Below are 13036 nucleotides of genomic sequence, written 5' to 3'. Positions count from 1 at the left end.
GATGTTATTATGAATATGGATAATAAAAATGAAACCTTGCATGAGGCTGGAGGATTATGTAGACCAGCCGTGGCGAAAATTTAACTCACGAGCCCAATGTGGCTCGCAGTGATAGCTGTGCATTTCCCTTGCTTCGTACATCCCACAACCCCCACCCTCTCACTCACTGGAGTCAAACTCTGTTCCATTTGTATTTGTCTCTGACCTGCGAGTGGCGTATCGTCGCAATGTCTCTCTCAAAACCATGCACCTTTACAAAAACGAAAGTTTCAAGTAGGATGGGAGGACGCATTTTTTTGCTGACAATATGATGAGAATATTAAATGTATGATTTGTTCACAAGTATTACGAGGAAAACGGTTGTATAACATAAAACGGCATTATAAGTTACTACATGTTACTGATGAAACATTAAAAGGTGAATTATTATTATTATTATTATTATTATTATTATTATTATTATTATTATTATTATTATTATTATTATCATAATTATTATCATCTCTGTACGTAGATTCTTTTTCAGCAGATGTACGAACAATACGGTTAGATCTTCAATTTAAAATCACAGATTTACAATGTGATATTAAATGAAAGCTAGATATAAGGACCTGACAAATGTTCAACCTTTCAAATCTTTGCCAAAAAATAAATATCCGAAGCTTCGTTCTTTCGCTTACTCTGTTGAAGCCATGTTCGCTGCAACTTACGTTTTTGAATAATTATTATTTTCAACAATGAAAATAGTAAAAACCAAATTTAGATCACGACTGACAGACAAATACCTTCGTGATCAACTACGACTGGCAGTAAGTGACATCATTCCTGATTTTGAAACTCTGTCGCAGAGACATTCTGAAGACAATTAATTTCAGGTTGTGATAATGTGTCCTATGTTTTCTTGTTCATTTCTTTCTTCGTTACACGTACTAAACATTAGTTTATAGCCTTATACTGTATAAAATTATACTTATGTGCTAGACGTAAGGAAAATGAAAATCCGTTAATAAGTCAGACAGTTGCTTCACTTCCCGTTCGGGTATCCGCCTCCGTCGATAGGTACTATGCACGTTGCAGGTTACACAGTGGCTCGGCGCACGATAGCATTATCGCCACGGCTGATGTAGACCGATTGAAAGATTATGCGAATTATGTTTGTATTTATAAAGAGAAGCTGAAGGGATATAAAGCATCGGAGGAGATAACAATTTTTAATGAGCTTTTTCAGTGTAGTGGAGTTGATACATTACGAAAATATTTATTTCATGTTAGAAAATATGAAGTTAACCATTATAATTTGTTGGAATGTTTGTAAAGTTTTATTAAAAATCATAATTTTGTAAAAGGTTATAATACATTTTGAAATAGATATTTTTATGGTAAACTTTGAATATTTGTGAAGTGTACACGCTTATTTCCTCCTTACCCTCCTACTTGAAGTGGTGATGTAGCCCATTGTCATTGATAGATGCACGCAAAGTGTCTACTTATTTTATATACAGTAGTGGCAAAAAAACCGGATCGACCCTTGTAGCTAATTTCAGAGCCTTGTTCTCTCCAGAGCACGATAGACTGGTAACTAAGACTTTCGTGTTTCGAATCCTGCCAGGGAAGGAAACTTTTTTTTTTTTTGTTCCTTATTCAAATTTATTCCCAATACTTTTCGATTGTAGAGATATTTTACTACTTAATTAACATTATTCCCAGAACATAAATTTTACCAGCTATCGAAAAGTATTGGGAATAAATTTGAATAAGGAACAAATAAAAGTTTCCTTCCCAGGCAGGATTCGAACCACGAAAGTCTTAGTTACCAGTCTATCATGCTCTGGAGTGAACAAGGCTCTGAAATCAGCTACAAGGGTCGGTCCGGTTCTTTTTGCCACTACTATATATTGTGAAATGGGTGAAAAAATGTCGTACCACTTACGTGTATGATGTCCCTCGTGGGTGATTATCGGATGTTGTTCTGTCACTCCTCTCCCAGTGACTGAGCCACAAATACGTATGTAGACGTTAGTAATTACTACCTTAATCATTCTTTGAACTCTGTGAAGAGTCCTAGACCATTGGAATACACATAACTTGTGTACATTGCTTAGGGAATTATACATATTCACGTAATAACTCAGGTGTTTATAGTTGGTTTTCAGACAAGGTCATTCTCTGGGATCATTCTAGACTTGCTAACACGGCAGTTTAACATTCTAATTTTGTGATATGGACACCGATACCTTGATGATAGATTCATAGGTAAAAGTGAAGACTAGTAAGTCTCATATATGTATGCCTCACTTTTACTGAATTCTCCAAAACTAGGTCAGTTGGTGATTACCATTCTATGTTCTTTCTGTTGCCAATAACAATTTATTTTCAAGTTTTCAATCGGTACATTTCTCTTAATTTAGCTGCGCGATAGAGCTATTACTTTTTTGATATATTTTTTGATTGCTTTGACATGGCTACACTATGTCAATATTTCCTCTTATGTTCCCTGGATACACACTCTTCACTTCCTTACTACTTTTGACCTGTAAACGTCTACGAGTATATTCGGCCTACAGTTGATAGAAGAAATGAAATTTCGACTTTGGTTCCTATGGAAACGCTTAGCTACTTCATATTCGATAAACTCAACATTCCTATACACAAGGAAAGTCCGCGTGTATACATAATCCACTTGGAAGATTTATTATAATTATAATTATAATCTATGGGGGTTGCAATGTATTGAAAGATAACGTTATTCAGTTGTGCTTTAATATGGACGCGAAACAGACGTGCGCACAATATATGAGACAAGCTTCGCATTACTCACAGACAGATGAATAAATAGCAATATCAATATTTACGGGATATTCTCTTGTGCTTATACAGGGTGATTCACGAGGATTTACCGTCCTTTACGGAGCTTATTTCTGAAGGCATTTTGAGCAAAAAATGTCATATAAATATAGTTCCTATTCACAATATTTACAGAGTTACACTAATTTAAAGTTGTTTGTAAAATACGTTTTTTCTTTAGTTTGAAGGTAAAAGAATAATACAAATAGAGAATGAACCATTCAGAAGTATCATTTCTTTAATTGGCAAGTATTATGAAGCTAAAAATGTGCTGTGAACTCCTTAGTTGCTTCGTACAAACATCTTTTTATATTTTTAACTAGAAAATTACATCATTCTTACGCACTTATCACAATTATTACAAATCACACCATTTCCACCGACTTAATTATTTGCAGTTCAATTTTACATCCTAATTTACAGTCTTGGAGAGTTTACAACACATTTTAAAAAATGTTGCCGTCCGCTTGAGTACACTTGGCCGCACGCTTGTGAATGGCACTCGTCGCTCTACGTAACTGCATACGGCTATCTTTGATTTCCGTAGCGCTCGCGCTGGCTGCTGACTGCACGCTGACCAAGATCACGCGTTCACAGCAATGCGTTCCAATAACGAAACGTAACTCTGTAAATATTGAGAATAGAACCCATGTTTACTGTATATGACATTTTTTGCTCAGAATGTCTACCGAAATAAGCTCTGTAAAGGACTGTAAATCCTCGTGAATCACTCTATATAGAGTTGTTGTTTAGTCATCTGCCCGAAGACAAGTCTGAACCTCATAAGTAACACCAATAAGGCATCAGTCATGAGGCAACTAAGCCAGGAGATAATGGAGTAGGGTGGCCAATTCCATTATCCCTCCATTGCATACATCGACGACTAGATATATATATATATATATATATATATATATATATATATATATATACAGTATTACACTAATCACACTTCAGATGTATACAAACAATTTTATTATTCTTCCTCTGACGCATATCGTCAAGTGAGATGTGCTGCCTGATTGGCAATACGTGGTTGAGGTTTCTTCCGGAGTTTTCCCTGACCCCAATACGAGCAAATGCTGGGTAACTTTCGGTGCTGGACCCCGGACTCATTTCACCAGCATTAACACCTTCATTTCATTCAGACGCTATATAACCTAGATGTTGATACAGCGTCGTAAAATAACCCAATAAAATAAATTGGCAATATGTAGATATACAGTACTTAACAAAAGTTTAAGACCATGAGCAAATTTCATATAATTATTTCCTGGTCCTATATTTTTGTTACTATTTCCCTCATGAATATTTTGTCAATTATTTGGACTGTGAGACATCTATCGACGCAAAGAAAGTAAAATTATGACATTTAGTTTTCGAGTTATGATTTTAATGAAATATTTTGTTACTGTAAAAAATGCTACATTTATAATTACGGAATAATTTATTCATGCTAAACCAACAAGTTTATTGTAGTGATGATTTTTTTCAAGCAATTTGAGAAGTGTGAGAACACATTGGCACCAGAAAGAAAAATTTAAAAAATTTTATTTTCGTTTTATAATTTTTTGCATATTTTTCCAAAATAAGGAAAATAATATTAGAAATAACGTTAAGTAAAGGCATTCATAGCTTCACTGTGGAATAAGCTAACGTAACCGGACCTACGCCAATCGAAAGTAAGAAATCACGTACTTTCGATTGGCGTAGGTCCGGTTACGTTAGCTTATTCCACAGTGAAGCTATGAATGCCTTTACTTAACGTTATTTCTAATATTATTTTCCTTATTTTGGAAAAATATGCAAAAAATTATAAAACGAAAATAAAATTTTAAAAATTTTTCTTTCTGGTACCAATGTGTTCTCACACTTCTCAAATTGCTTGAAAAAAATCATCACTACAATAAACATGTTGGTTTAGCATGAATAAATTATTCCGTAATTATAAATGTAACATTTTTTACAGTAACAAAATATTTCATTAAAATCATAACTCGAAAACTAAATGTCATAATTTTACTTTCTTTGCGTCGATAGATATCTCACAGTCCAAATAATTGACAAAATATTCATGAGGGAAATAGAAACAAAAATATAGGACCAGAAAATAATTATATGAAATTTGCTCATGGTCTTAAACTTTTGTTAAGTACTGTACATAATTAAAACCAGAATCTCAGTCAGAGGTAATTATGATATACCAGTTAATTGTTAATTATCTGTGCCTTAGAAGAGTTCTTTACTTGACCTCTTAACATACATTCCCTAGTGTTATTATTATTATTATTATTATTATTATTATTATTATTATTATTATTATTATTAGTAGTAGGAGTAGGAGTAGGAGTAGCAGTAGTAGAGAATTAGGCTAACTGTTATTCATAGCTAATTTAATTCCGTTAATTAGGCACATTTAAACCTAACAGCAAATCATATTATTTATCCGTATTCTATTACCATAATTCCTGTAGCTTATAGATGTCACATGCAATCACATGGTTTATTATAGCTTTTTATTATCTTTATATTTTGCATATTCCATTTCGACTGCAAATTGTCTTCATCCTATACTTTTTTGATGTCCATAGCCCTATATGTATTAAAACAATTACAGTGGCACATTTCTTTGAATTAACATTATCTGCCGTAATTTTTTTTTTCCGTTGTTGGTAACTCTATAGCATCTATTAGATGCTTTATGGTTGTGCTAACAGATGGAGTTACTTGTCAACATTGTGACGCTGAAACGTGTGTTCAGGTTACTGCCCAGCGACAGTCCTGTTTGTATTTTTATATTATTTTGTGATGATTGGTTAATATTAACCAAGAACACTCACAATCACACAAATTTCCTCACTCTAGAACCCAGGGAATTCTTCTTCAAGAAAAATTCACCGAGAGCCGAGCCCGGGAATCGAACACGGGACCTCCTGATCTGTAAGCAAGTATGTTGACCAACAGACTACGGATGCAGTCAAATGGCACATTTCAAGATACTTTTTTTTTATTCTATGCAGTTTAACCATAGCATTTCGTATATTACTTACTATAGAATAAGCAAAGGCGTGTTGCTAATGATGGTCATTTGTTTAAGGGGACTTGTACGTGAACGCATAGAAGAAATTATTATAAATGCTCTAACATTTAAACTGTCAATGCACAAAACGTTGGAATCGTAATTGGTATAATTTTAACAGAGTTATAATGCATCATTCAGAAATATTTTAAGCTGTACGACTTAACATTTAGGTGTATAGTTTTGTACTCACTATTACATCTTATACGAAAAATATTCTTACATTTGCATTAGTGCACGCAACTACAAGATAGAAAGAGAGAGAAACAAATTGTATTAAACAGCTGAAATTTTTTGTAGATTTTCAGAATTCAAGCAGGCCTACGTTAAAAGTATTTTTTTTAATTGGGAACATATGAATTAAAGTGAAATTATAATGGCAGGCAGAGTAATTATCTCACGCCTCTTACAAGTCTCCACGTATCGATCAAATTTCAGCAGAATTAATATAAGAGTGTGGAAGCGCATTATCTAGCGAAATTTATAAGCTTGTACTTATTATTTGGGAAAAGGAAATTGTACCAGAACAATGGAAGGAGTCCGTAATTGTACCTCTTTTTAAGAACGGGGACAAGACTAACTGTAGTAACTTTCGAGGAATACGGTATCACTCTTGTTGAGGTCTTACAAAACTTTGTCCAATATTCTTTAGAAAAGATTGACTCCATACGTAGATGAAATTATTGGGGATCATCAGTGTGGTTTTAGGCCTAATAGATAACTATGCATAAGATATTTTGTATTCAACAGAAAATGGAGAAAAAATGGAAGTATAAGGGTACAGTGAATCAGTTATTCATAGATTTCAAAAAGGCATATGACTCGGTTAAGAGAGAAGTTTTATATGATATTCTTATCGAATTTGGTATTCCCGAGAAACTAGTTCGATTAATTAAAATGTGTCTCAGTGAAACGTACAACAGAGTCCGTATAGGTCAGTTTCTGTCAGATGCGTTTCTAATTCACTGTGGGCTAAAGCAAGGAGATGCACTATCACCTTTACTTTTAACTTTGCTCTAGAATATGCCATTAGGAAAGTGCAGGATAAGTATTAGTATTTATTTATTTAATCTGGTAGAGATAAGGCCGTCAGGTCCACACCTGTGGAGTAACGGTCAGCGCGTCTGGCCGCGAAATCAGGTGGCCCGGGTTCGATTCCCGGTCGGGGCAAGTTATCTGGTTGAGGTTTTTTCCGGGGTTTTCCCTCAACCCAATACGAGCAAATGCTGGGTAACTTTCGGTGCTGGACCCGGACTCATTTCACCGGCATTATCACCTTCATTTCATTCAGACGCTAAATAACCTAGATGTTGATACAGCGTCGTAAAATAACCCAATAAAAAAAAAATAAGGCCGTCAGGCCTTCTCTGCCCCTCTACCAGGAGATTCCAACTACAATATTAATAATAAAATTACAATTAGTATTGAATTTGTAATTACAATTACAAATAACATTACAATTAGTATTAAATTCACAATTACAATTACAATAAAATCAAAGTACGAAAAGATTACCTGAATAATTAAAGCTAGATAATTTATCATAGAGAAACAGAGAATATTTTATATTTACTGAATTACAAATTAAATCTAGAATAACAAAATTGTATAGTGATGAAATTACTGAATATTGAAATATTTTGTGACAGATTAAAGAAACTATTTACAAGAAATCAATTACTGACCAAGTGCCTAGTAAGTTTTCGTTTTAATTCAAGTTTATTTCGACAGTCCCTGATGCTAGCAGGTAGCGAATTCCAGAGTCTTGGCAGGGGTATGTGAAAGAAGATGAATATGAGGGGGTGCGATGGGATGGTATTGTTAGTATTGTTTCATGACGAGAGCGTGTGTTTAGATTATGGCGGGAAGAAAGGTAAGTGAAGCGAGACGTCAGGTACGAAGGAATAGAAGAGTTCAAGATTTCGAAGAGAAAGAGAAGTGAATGTAAATTTCTTTTCTTATCTAGTTTAAGCCAACCTATTGCTTCCAGGGATGGGGTAATATGATCATATTTACGAACATTGCTTACAAAACGTACACACAATTATGAGCACGTTGAAGTTTCATTTTGTTGTCGCTGGAGAGGTCAGTCAGTAAAATGTCCGCATAGTCGAAATAGGGAAATAAAAGTGTCTGCACAAGGGACTTTTTTAAGCAAGAGGGGAGATGAACATTTATCATTTTTAGCACATGGATAATAGAATATACTTTTCTGCAGGTTTCTGAGATTTGCATGTCCCAGTTGAGATTATTATCCATGTGAAAGCCAAGATTTTTTACTGAAGAACTGAAAGGGATATGCACTGTACTTACTTTAACGGGGGAAATGTCGAAGTGTTTTACAGCGTCGGTTTGCCGTTTGTGTCCTAATATAATTGCTTGTGTCTTTCCAGGATTGATTTTAAGACGGAGTTTCTTTGTCCATGTCACAATCGAGTCAATGTCTTCGTTCAATTTATCTATAGCGTCATTTACTCGGTCTAAGCGGGAAGAGATGTAGCATTGAAGGTCGTCAGCATACAAGTGATAACAGAGAGGGTTTGGAATTGAACGGGTTACATCAGCTTCTTGTCTATGCGGATGACGTGAATATGTTAGGAAAAAATCCACAAACGATTAAGGAAAATACGGGAATTTTACTTGAAGGATTATAGAGACTGGATTAATCTTGCTCAAGATAGGGACCAATGGCGGGCTTATATGAGGGCGACAATGAACATCCGGGTTCCTTAAAAGACAGTAAGTAAGTAAGTAAGTAAGTAAGTAAGTAAGTAAGTAAGCCTACGTTGTCGATCCAAGCTAGAACGTGGAATACGCTTTTAGGTCTTCTGCGTTTGTTTAAGCTGGGTTATAATTACACAAAGTAGAAATTAATGGATTATTGCTGTTTTTTTATTTTATTGGGTTATTTTACGACGCTGTATCAACATCTAGGTTATTTAGCGTCTGAATGAAATGAAGGTGATAATGCCGGTGAAATGAGTCCGGGGTCCAGCACCGAAAGTTACCCAGCATTTGCTCGTATTGGGTTGAGGGAAAACCCCGGAGAAAATCTCAACCAGGTAACTTGCCCCGACCGGGATTCGAACCCGGGCCACCTGGTTTCGCGGCCAGACGCGCTGACCGTTACTCCACAGGTGTGGACTTATTGCTGTTGAACGATTAGATGTATGTACAGAAGGCTTGATTAGAAACATATTCTTCTATCGTCCAGATTAAGAGGTCTTTGGGAATTAAACTAACGGGACTTACTCTTGGAAGTCCAGCGATGAAGCTTAGTACTTTGTTTTGAAATACCTATATCTTTTTAAGAACTGTAATTGATGCGTGTACCAAAGCAGGACAAGCATACATTATTACTGGCCTAATTAAAGTTTTGTATAAGGTTAGGACTGTAAGAATGTTTAAGTTTCGACTTTTATTTAAAACTAGTTAAAGATCCACTATTCCAGCATGGGCAAGTCTGAGTTTATGTGCTACATTTCCTAGAATGTAAGCCATTTGTCTAACGTTATTCCTAGATACTTAACTGAAGTTTTCAACTCGATTTGTGATCCATTTATAACTAACTTTGATTTATTCATGGCCTATTATATTTTATGCTCGACCATTCCGAAATGTAGTAATTATACACCTGGTAGCAGATCTTTAATGCATGTCATTAAAGTACACCTACTCATTAAAGGTCAGGTCTTTCAGCCAATGACGACTCAGGTTACAACTGTTCAGCCAATGACAGGTCAGCTTTCTACCGTTATAAAACCGCAAGTATCGATTATTCTCGGATATGCAATCGAAAGAGAATTAGCGAAAAGTCACGGAGGCTGGAAATCCAATACTGTCGCAGAAGGTTATGTTCTGTTACTATAATAATTAGCGTTAATTGTAAATAATATTCAAATAAATTCAATTTGTCATTCGTTTTTCAATGTCTAATTTAATTTGAATGTTATCTCTGTAGGTTCTTATGGCCTAGCAAGGTCAATGTGGACATCTGTTCCTCGGAAAAAATCAATACTTTCGCGTCTGCGCACATCTCACAACATACGGAACATTGCTGAAGGTCAGATACAATTAAAATTAATAATATCAAGTTAGAAATATGGTCGAGCATAAAAAGTCATATGAAACTCGCCTATAATGGTAATTAAGAAGCTTGTATGAAAATTATGAAACTCGCTTGCGCTCGTTTCATAAATATCCATACTCACTTCTTAATTACCTTCATTATAGGAGCGTTGCATAATGTACTATATTTCTTCTACTAAATAAAATTGTTTGGTCTTTATATATCGTAATTTCATACAACTATGGTCTTGGAACACAACTATAGTCCACAATACAACCATTCAAAGAACATTGTATAAGTATCATAGATCGTTCATAAATAGTAGCATTAACTTGACTTGAAATTTCAGTTATAACTAAAATGTGGATAAACTAGGTACCGGTACTAAGTTATAGACTGCAAAATTTGAATGATTGTATCGTGGACGATAGTTGTGTGAAATTACGGTAGGTTTAATTTTATTCTCCATTTTTGCAGCCAAGGTTCAGTGTCACGCAAGTGACCTTGAAGTCTGTTGATGGCAACAGCTGGCTTCCATGAGGACGTAAGAAATGCCGAGTCGTCTGCTAGAACACTACTGTATTATTAAAATTGGGATTAAAAGGTAGGTCATTTATATAGATTTGGAATAATATCGGACCCAGAATGCTGTCCCGTGGCACCCCAACATTAATGTATCGCGACGTTGAGTTTAACCTGGAACGTTCTGTCCCGTATGTAATTGTCCAACAATTTTACTAGCCGCTCATTTATGTTGTTATTAATTAATTTATTTATTTATCAATCCCACATGCCACACACTATCAAAGACTTGTGCGTAGTCTAGGAAGACCGGCTACTGTCCTGTTAATGTTAAAAGCTGAAGTAATGAATTCCGTTGTGCGAAGCAATTTATTGCTGTGTGCACGGAATCCAAACTGTTCGTATCGGATTAGACCAGGCATGCCAAAACCCTGCACATTGTGCAGTAGTCTCCGTGCGATGTGCACTTTCTATTACCCTACCTGGAGGGAGTGAATTGCCTTGGAGGGGAACATGACAGGGCTATACAGAACTGAAACAGCATATCAGCTTTTCTTTCAGTAACGCAGTTTCAGTACGGGTGCTGATTTGGCTGTGTCTGTGAATGAGTCATGATAAATAAAGTGAGGAGTTCACAGATAACGAAGAAGAGAAATTACGAATCATATCACATAATTGTTATAATGTTTTCCTGAGCCAACAATAACTTAATTATTTTAAAATCAAAGGCTTTCATCAGCCCATGTCGAGGTAATAGTGTTGTGACAGTTTAGATCAGATTAGTAACGTTCTCAAAATATTATATTGTCAGCGCTTGTTTCTTAATCAGTACACTCACGGCAAAACGAACTTGACAATGGCGTTGTTTTGGAGTCTGTACTAACAATCAATGGTTAGACGACTTATGACTTTCATTTCATAAACTGGTAAGTGATGAGAATATAGTGAGGAATACATGTGAGGCTCTTGAGGTTGTATTTTTTTTGTTGGGTTATTTTACGACGCTCTATCAACATCTAGGTTATTTAGCGTCTGAATGATATGAAGGTGATAATGCTGGTGAAATGAGTCCGGGGTCCAGCACCGAAAGTTACCCAACATTTGCTCGTATTGGGTTGAGGGAAAACCCCGGAAAAAACCTCAACCAGGTAACTTGCCCCGACCGGGATTCGAACCCGGGCCACCTGGTTTCGCGGCCAGAGGCGCTGACCGTTACTCCACAGGTGTGGACTTGAGGTTGTAAGGAGCGAAGAAAGCAACTATTTGCAATTCGGAAAAATTTTCTGGAAAAATATATAATGACAAATTTTCAATCTCACGTCACTATATTATCCTAATATACTTACATTAATAAATCTTTAAACTTGACATAAATAGAATATTGTCGCTTCACAGCTTGTAAACTACACTTTTAATTTATTTCAGTAACGCTCCCAACTTGTCGATACTTGCTCTCAACGTTTTCCAAATAAAGTATATGTGAATTTAAATTCTAAGCGTAATTTATATCATTTATTAATATTAATGTTAATTTATATTGATATACAGCAAGGAAATTATTTCAGTGTAAAATCTTCACAATGTCCTACTGCATGTAATTAATTGGGAGTATAATATTTTCTTCAACATTTGTGTACCAATGGTCCCAATAAATAATAATGCTCGACGAACAATAAAAGAGTAGGGTCTATTACTTTAAAATAATTAGTACCTATTAGATAAAATGAAATACTTGTTCGTTTTTTGTTTCGAAATTATTGCAATATTTTTTTTTCTTCAAATACTATAAAATCATATTAATAAATTGTGTTTACAAACCACTACTTTGTGAAGTATAACTGAAAGTTTCTTGTATTACAATTGTCAAGTATAGATACTGATAATAACCGTGTTTTTTTTTTCCTTCTGCTAACTGTGTTTATAATGTCCAAATGCCTATTTAATCCAACCCTAGAAGCGCAGACTAGATTATTGTACACCCCTCCAGCTAAGAACGGGTAAGAGCAACGCTCGAATGATGCAGTCTGCACAGACCGGCGATCCGAGCACAAAACTGCTCATTTAGACTATGATTTCTGACATGCCTGGATTAGACCATTGTTTCCGAGTTCAGACTTTATTTATTTTTGTAAGATATTTTCCGCAACTTTTCCTAGAACATTAAGAAGACTAATAGAACGGTAATTTTGTGGATCATAATTGAACCGTTTAGAGCCATAATGGGCAAAGCGACATATATTAAAAACGCAGAAATCAAGGGTTAAAATTAAGTGATTACCATAATTCAATGAAATCTATAGCAACTTATGTAAAGTGTGCACATTAAAACTAAAAGATATGTAAATATCCGTTAAAAAATGGTATTCACTTGACTTTAACCCTTGTTTTGTCTGTTTTTAATAAATGTCGCTTGGCCAACTATGGCTCTGAACCCTTCAATTATTATTCTTTCCTGGCTTAGGAATTTGAATAATATAAGAGTGTTTCCAGATTTTATGAAAGTTGCCTATCCGAAAGATAGC

The 13036-nt window shown here is 35.0% G+C and overlaps 1 protein-coding gene and 1 long non-coding RNA gene across 4 annotated transcripts in view; one reads left to right on the top strand and one right to left on the bottom strand.

Annotated features, from left to right (window-relative positions):
- The window catches only part of LOC138691256 (uncharacterized), a 112399-nt gene extending 110369 nt beyond the window's left edge, over positions 1-2030 (bottom strand). For 2 of the 3 annotated variants that reach the window (XM_069813077.1, XM_069813079.1), the window contains exon 1: positions 1931-2030. The gene's annotated coding sequence lies outside the window, so the exon portion shown is untranslated. Of the gene's footprint in view, positions 1-1923 lie in introns of all 3 variants that reach the window. The other variant, XM_069813078.1, reaches the window with a different exon arrangement.
- LOC138691257 (uncharacterized) overlaps positions 1-13036 on the top strand; it is a 166370-nt gene that overhangs the window by 86314 nt on the left and 67020 nt on the right. The window contains exon 2 of the long non-coding RNA XR_011329782.1: positions 10470-10596. This is a non-coding gene — a long non-coding RNA (uncharacterized lncRNA). The remainder of the gene's footprint in view (positions 1-10469; positions 10597-13036) is intronic.

This window comes from Periplaneta americana, chromosome 16 (assembly GCF_040183065.1).
Source record: "Periplaneta americana isolate PAMFEO1 chromosome 16, P.americana_PAMFEO1_priV1, whole genome shotgun sequence".
Taxonomy (NCBI): domain Eukaryota; kingdom Metazoa; phylum Arthropoda; class Insecta; order Blattodea; family Blattidae; genus Periplaneta; species Periplaneta americana.
The sequence above is the reverse complement of the archived record's forward strand: the minus strand, read 5'-3'. Positions and strand labels throughout refer to the sequence as shown.